The sequence below is a fragment of the Numida meleagris genome, chromosome 4 (genome assembly GCF_002078875.1).
Source record: "Numida meleagris isolate 19003 breed g44 Domestic line chromosome 4, NumMel1.0, whole genome shotgun sequence".
Classification (NCBI taxonomy): Eukaryota; Metazoa; Chordata; class Aves; order Galliformes; family Numididae; genus Numida; species Numida meleagris.
The window spans coordinates 7,325,318-7,332,817 of NC_034412.1; the positions used below are offsets into that span (position 1 = coordinate 7,325,318).

At 53.7% G+C, this 7,500-nt stretch overlaps 1 long non-coding RNA gene across 3 annotated transcripts in view; it reads left to right on the forward strand.

Moving 5' to 3' along the window:
* LOC110397387 overlaps nt 1–7,500 on the forward strand; it is a 233,785-nt gene that overhangs the window by 204,103 nt on the left and 22,182 nt on the right. The window lies entirely within an intron of this gene.

Sequence of the window (7,500 nt, forward strand, 5' to 3'; positions counted from 1 at the left end):
GAAGGGGGGAGGGGGGGCAGAAATAAACCCGACAAAGGAACTTGTATAGATCTCGGAGGGGAAGCAACTACACAAAACTTTTTAAAAGTTCTAGTGAGAACGGTAGGAACTTTGCAGAAAGTTTGCAAAAGTCTTTACCAATAATATTTAGAGCTAGACTCAAAGAGCGAAGAGGAGAATGTTTTAATATTTGCAGGCAACTTTTGTACAGTATTTATCAAACTCAACATGGCAATCAGAATGTCCATCGGTCATAGAGAGAGGGGAAAAATCAAACTCGAGAATTTGCGAATTGTTTTTTACGAGCAGACTCTCCGTGGAGCACCGTGGCTTTGGCAGCTCCGCTGACGGCAGCTGCGGGAGGAGAGGGAATTATTTTGCAGCATTTGGACGTTGAAATTGTTTTAGAAATTGTACAAAAGGCAAAAGCGGTAGGAAGAGGTCTTGCGAACCATGGGCTTGGTTTGCTGTGAGAGGGCAAACGTTTCGATGTACTAAATTTTTATTTTATTTTATTTTATTTTTTACTTCTTGTTAAAAAAGCAAAAATTGCCATGAAGGTTCACACGCCGTTTGTTAATTTATAATAACTTTTTTGTTTCCAGACTTCATCCTGTTCAAAGAAAAGGAAAAAAAAAAAAAAAACCCTGAAATTACTGTGTTTGAAATATTTTCTTATGGTTTGTAATATTTCTGTACATTTATTGTGATGATATTTTAAGTTCTTTTTTTTTTCCTCATTTTCCGTAGTTGTATTTTAAAGATTCGGCTCTGTATTATTTGAAATCAGTCTGCCGACAGTCCATGTATATATTTGAACTAATACCATCCTTATAACAGGTACATATTCAAGTTAAGTTTTTACTCCATTATGCACAGTTTGAGATAAATAAATTTTTGACATATGGACACTGAAGTTCCGTTTGAGTCTTGGATTTATTTTTGTACCGCAAGCTGTTATTTTTGTTTTTTGTTTTTTTTTGTTTTTTCAATAATTCATCAGAGGAAGGTATCCCCGCGGCCAACAGACTGTTATAAATAATGCAGCCATATACTGAGGCATGAATATTTTTATACGTATGGATAGAGAGGGACGCAGCGCGATACGCTTTGCCGGAACGACCGTCCTCGGGGCACGGCGGTGCGGAGCGGAGGCCCCGGCCCCGGCCCCTCGGCCACTTGTTGCCGGAGGCTCCGCGCTCTCTCCGCGCCCGGCGTTGCCCCTCTGGGGCCGTGCGGGCCTTCGGGGCGCGGCGCGGGGCTGCGTGCGGCCCCGGGGGCCGAGCTCTGCTTTTGTTCCGCACTTTCCAAAGTTTTCGTTCCTCGCTCCGGGGCAGCGCAGGAGGAGGTGAGAGGTGGGGGCGGGGGGGGGCCTCTGCCGGGCGAAGGTAAGGAACGAGGAAAGTGGCACAAACGAGCAGGACAAAACGAGACGGGCGAATGGCAGAGACTCGCACGCGAAATCACGGCTCTTTCTTGAATCCTATTTCTTAAATTGCCAGCGCGGTGTAGCCCCAATTCGGACAATCTCTGCAGCCGGTCGCAAGCCCCAAAGAGAAGCGCTGGCGCCCGTCAGATAGGAGGAGAGCTCCGCCGACGGTTTCAGGTAGAGTTCTACTTCGTGCGCTCGGAACCGCCGCCGCCGAGGGCCGCTCCGCGCTGCTGGGGCCCGGCCCGGCCCGGCCCGGCATGGGCAGCGGGAGGGGAACGGCGGCTCAGCCCCTCGGCCCACGGCGGCCCCGCGTGGGTCCGCGCTGCCAACGCGCCTGCGGCCGCCTCGGGACATCCGCGTGGGGAGAAGCGGATAGGCATGGGAGAAATGCGGCGGCTGAGGAAGTGGGGAGCTGTGATTGCAAAGCGGTCGTGTGTCCTGCTCGTGGCGTGTTGTGCTTGGAGGCATGGACGTGGCGGTTTGCTTAGGCACAGGCTGGGTACAAGTGTGGCTCGGCTTTTCTTTCTCGTGTTTCTGGTCGGTCGCCGGATTGCGGTTTAGGTCAGGGAGAAACAAAACCGGGCAAAAATCACAAAAGAAGAGTTACCTGGCTCGCTGTGGTTTGTTTCGTTGTGCTGTTTGCCAGGCTCGGCCCTGGCCTCCGTACTTGGAGCCGGGTGTCCAGAGAACTCCCGCTGCCAGGCTATGGGCTGTGGGGTTCGGCTCACTGTGGTGTAGCTCAGCTCCCTTTGTCCCTTTTATTTCCGGTGCTTGGGCACACGGCAATTATTGCACATTCCCAACCTATTCTATTTCTTTTGCATTAATGCAACGAGTAAAATATATTTTTTTTCAGAGCTGTGCGGCGTTTGTAATGCATCTGGGGATTATTCACGTGGTAGTGAGCGCACAGTCCCGCTCCGCTCACCTCGCTGAGAAAAGGGACTGGGAATAAAAGCCCAATCGATATCGCGATTCCATTTTTTAGAGCGAATCTTAGCCAATTAACAGCAATAAAACCGGGCCCCTTTTTGAAGTGCTAACTAAAATAGTCGAGGGGGGTAGCTGGAATCGTTGGTCCTTTTACAATTCGCATTGAGAAGGCGAGGTAATACAATTAAACAAAGGCACTAAACCACATATTCAGGCTTAGTGTTTTCAGCAACTTTTTATATGGGCAATTTGTTTGAGCTTAGGTTTCGGACTATGATGTAAAATGTATGTTGGTGAAACCTGATCTCCCTTGGCAGATTCCTCCCATCCATCCATCCATCCATCCATCCATCCATCCATCCATCCATCCATCCATCCATCCATCCATCCATCCATTTATCCGTTTACTGAGGATAACCCAAAGCCTTTTCCACGTCCAGCTGAACGCTTTTATTTTTAAAGTGCGACTTGGAAGAACGCCATTGTCCCTGCTAATTTTCAATGCAACACATTAAGTAACCCCATTCACACCTCGGCCATTATCCCGGCCGTTTATTGCAGCTGAGATGGGGATAGCGGAGCTCGTGGCTGTGATTTTATTCTGTTTTCGGAGCCCTTTCGGGTATCCCCTCGGAATTGCTGCGTGCTCCATCCCAGGGCGATGCGCGGTCCATGAGCGTCGGTGTAACATTTCGCCAACGTTGTGCAGAGCCGGAATGAACCCGAGGATAAGATTAGAGTTTCCCCTGTGATTTTTTTTACGGCTGTTTAAGGGCCGGGGTGTTAAAATATTTTGCGGAACTGGAGAGGTAGATTAGCGGGGTTTCTTGCCAAAGCCGGGAAGCTGGTATTACAGCCCGTCCCAGGGGGACATCGCTCACATTAACCACTAAATGAATATTTGACAAGGGCTCATTCGGGGGTATTATTACTACAAACGGGTCCCTACTGGACTTTCCAAGGGTCAAAGAGCAATGGTTCAATTAATTATTTAGACTGTTAGGAGATGTGATTGTAATAGCGGTGCTTATTTCTGCCACCGACGGTTCTCGAGGGGAGAAGCCAGGAAGAGGCTCTGCTCAGCCCCGCGGGCGGCAGCGGCTGCAGAGGGCACCTCGGGCCCCGGAACGTGTGGCTGTGCCGGCCCGGGGGGGTGGTAGTGCCGGGAGACCCCCGCGGCGGCCTGGGCCCTCTGGGTGAGCCCCTTCTCGGCCCAGACGTGCAGCAGAGCCTGAGGTGCGCTCCGCAGAGCAGGCAGATAGCTCCGCGATTGAGGCAGTATATAACGCAGGTCCCGCTGAAGGAAAGAGGCCCACTGCTGATAGGTGTGATTAGATACACTTCAGTTATTTAAATCCCGATCTAACTCAAATATTAAAATCTAAAGTGCGTGCGGGATTCCCGAGCGGAGCGCTGAGCCCCGGTCCGTGCGTTGGCCCCCGCCGGGTTCTGACACCGCGGTTCAGCCTTTGGGTCGGGGAGGGGGGGGGAGGGGAGCAAAGGAGGGTTATTTTGTTTAATTTCTACAACAAACATGTCCGTAGTAGTAGATACTAAAAAAAAAAAAAATGTTGGGAGTGTGCGATTAGGTGACAATAATATATGTTGAATGAATAAGAGATAAGCTGCAAGGGGGGAGAGGGAAGCAGTAATTACAAACCCAATTCATTCAGCTTTTCAGGACTTTTGTTGTGGGAGCTCCATTGACGGGCTTCGAGCTGCCAGTTTTCTCACATTAAAAAGAACTGATCAGCGCCTCAGGGGGACAAGCAACACCGCTTAACTGCATAGTGATGGGGTCCTCATTTAGAGCCATTACAACGAGAAAATTAAACAGAGCCTTTGTGTGCACCGGGTTTACTTTTCAATTGCTGACAGTTTATAGCTAACTGCTCAGAGATTGAAGTTTGATTGCGGTTTGATCGCTCGCTAGTTAGCACCGCCGCTAGTTGGGTTTTGGTAATTAAAAGCAGTTTTCTGACGCTGGCCCGGGGGATGCGAGAAGTTTGGTCCTGTTTTGCTTTTGAGGAACCAAGTTCACTTGGAGAGGATGTCCGGCGCTGAAGTGAGTGCGGGGGCTTTTTCGCTTACAAACTTGGGGGGAAAAAAAGAAAAAAAAAAAAGAGGAAACACCAGAAATGGAAATTGTCGGAGTTGTGAATGTGGCTGTGAGAACGCGAGCGGCGCGGGAAGAAGCGGAGAGGCGCGGAGGGAGCGGGCCGAGCTCGGAGCCCAGGGTGGGCGCAGGCCCCGCTCGGTGCCGCGCTGCGGGGGGGAGCAGGGAAACGAACGGGGCCGGAGCGCGGGGCGGGGGGCACTGCGCTGCTGGGGGGAGTGCGGCTGAGCCGTGGGAGAGCGCGCTGAGTGCGTGTCAGCGGCTGTGTGTGTGTCTGTGTGTGTGTGTTTGCATGTGCGTATCTGTGCGCGTGTGCGCCTGTGCGTGCAGGAGGAGGGGGAGTCCAAAAGAGCCGTGATTCTTCATTCTCACTTGCAAAAGTTCAGGGGGAGATGGGCTCGGCCGCATCGCACGGGGCGCTCCGTGCTGGGGGGTCCCGCGGGCCCGTGGAGCGCCGTGGGCGCAGCCGGGGCAAAGCAGGGCCGCGCCGGGGCAGCCTGTGCCCGAGCCGGGCTGCGGTTGCCGCCGTCCCGCGCCTCGCAGGGCCGCTGCCCGGTGCACCAGCTCTTGATACAGCGCGTTTGTATTTCTTCTATTATCTCGTTACTTTTTTTTTTTCTTTTAAGCTTTCTACTTATTTTGTTTGCATCCCCTCCCCGCTCCCAACGGAAAAAAAAAAAAAAAAAAAAGCCTCTCCTTCCTTCCAAGTGAGCCTCAGCCTCGAGTGACCGAACGGCTATTTCAAGGCTGTTGACTCCTTCAGGGGAGCCAAGGGGTGGCGGGGGCGAGTGGTACCCGTCGGGTCCCGGTGGGCCGCCCCATCGGGCGGAGCTCGGTGTGGCCATAGCGGCGGTCCCCAGGGGGCTCTGGGGGCTGCGGAGCCGGGCTGCGTCCCCCCGGGTCCCTACAGCGCGTCCCTCCCCGCCGAGCAGAGGAGGGGGCCCGGGGCAAGCCCGGCCCTCGCCGCCCTCCCTCCCCAGGACCTCAGTGACCCCATCATCGCTCAGCAGTTAGGGCTGCTGACGTCACGAGGGCGCTTTTTGCAGACGGACGTGATGAATGGGGGGGGGGGGGCGCGGGGGGAACCCCACCGGCAGATGGAGGAGAGCGAGCCTCTGCCCTATGCTGGGGGCGACCGGGATGGGACCACCCCGCCCCCCCCCCGGGCAGGGATGCTCAGAGCTGGGAAATAGACCCTGGACCCAGGCAGGAGAGGGCTGCAGCCCATCCTCCCGGAGCGATGGGTCCTTTAAGCCCTTACAAATTGCCAAACTTGCGGAAGACAGAGAAATAATTAATGTATTAAAACAAGCAGCGAATTCCTCAGGAGGCACCTTATCAACTCCAGCCACACTGCTTCATCCCTCCTCGTATGCTAATGCCCCGTGACGTCACCGGCGCCAGATTGAATGGGAATCAGTTATGAAATTATTAGTTTTAGCTAAAAAGCAATCTGCCGCTCCGCGAGTGGGGCCGCCGCTCCGCGGCCCTCGCCCTCGTTCTCCCCACGTTACGCTCACGCTGCGCTCGCGGCTTTTCCTATCGCAGCAGTCCGCGTTCCCAAAGCACGCGTCCAAGCGGGATTTGGTGTAAAGAAACCGATAGGTTCACGGGGTCTCCCGAGTGTGAGCCGGCAGCGCCTTATCGGTACACGCGTTACACCCGACAGCAGGCAGTCGAATTTCCTCCTGCTGTTCAGGTAGGAGAGAGCTCCTCGGGATTTATGGCCGCTCAGTCCCACGCAGGGGCTGGAGTTCTGCGCCAGGGTCCGAGGAACAACAGCCAGGTCGCGAGAGAGGAAAATGGGCCGCAAAGAGGGGCGGAATATGTATCTTCATATACTCGGTTTAAAATAAAAAGATTTCTTCTCTAGGTTTTGAAAAGAAGTGTAAGCCGGCGGTGCAGGGCCACGAGAGCCGAGCCGAGAACAATGGGAATTAACACCGTTCCAATCGCTGAGGCCACTCTAATTAGATGTCTGGATCCGGCGAGATCAAATGCCTGAATCTAAAACCCCGGGCTCGGTTTCTTTCGCTTGCAAATGCTTCTGAAAAACGATTTGGGAAGAAACAAACCCGGCCGTTTCCCAGAGCCCCCCCACACCCCCCCGAAGAGTTCCGCCGGCCCCAACTTTCCCCCCCGCTGTCCCCGGCCGCAGTGTGTCCCCCCGGGTGGCCGCTGTCCCCGGGCTCTGCCCCGCGGCTACACGGGGACAGGAATTGCCGGCAGCGCTCCGGGACGCTTTGCTCTCTTGGGCCCTTTCTTCCCGTCTCCCGAGAGCTCCGCTGCCATGAATTATGGATCAGCCCCGGGATCGGCCCCGCGCTCCCGGCCCGGGGCTCCGGGGGGCACCGAGGCGGCCCCGCGGCGGCACCGCTGCGGCACTCTCCCCATCCCCGTCCTCCTGCCGTCCCCTCAGCGCACGGGGACGGGAAGGAAGAAAGGAAAAAAGTTGTAACAGGCTGAGTGAGGAGTGAGCTTTCTGACTAATGAAATCCGAAATGAGTTGCGAATATCAAGTATTGTAAGATTTCTTCCCTGCCCCCCCCGGCACTGATTGGCAATACTCTTCTTTTTTTTTTTTTTTTCCCCTTTTTTTTTTCTTGTGTGTTGGTTTGAAAAGCAGGAAGAAATGTAATGAATTGAGTGCTGTCAGAGATGTCTTCTGTGTTGATGTGGTGAATGGCAGTAGCTCCCTGATCCAGTGCAGGTGCAGTAGAGCTGGGGAATAAAAGAGGGGGGCTCTCTGTTCAGTGGAAAAAGCACATTCCCTACAATAGACCACACACTGCCAGCCAGCACGGCATCAGCTCACGCTCAGACTTTTTTCGCCTCTTTCCACAGTCCTGAGCTCACAAAATGGCTATACATTAGCCCTAGTTAGGGTTTGCTTTTAATGAACAGTTGTGACTCCTTTTGACCAACATTTAAATCTGCTGTGCTCGCTCTGAAGACAGGTCTGTTTTGATCACAGGTTTTACAAACTGGCCCGGTCCCTTCCAAGGCGGCTCAGACAGGG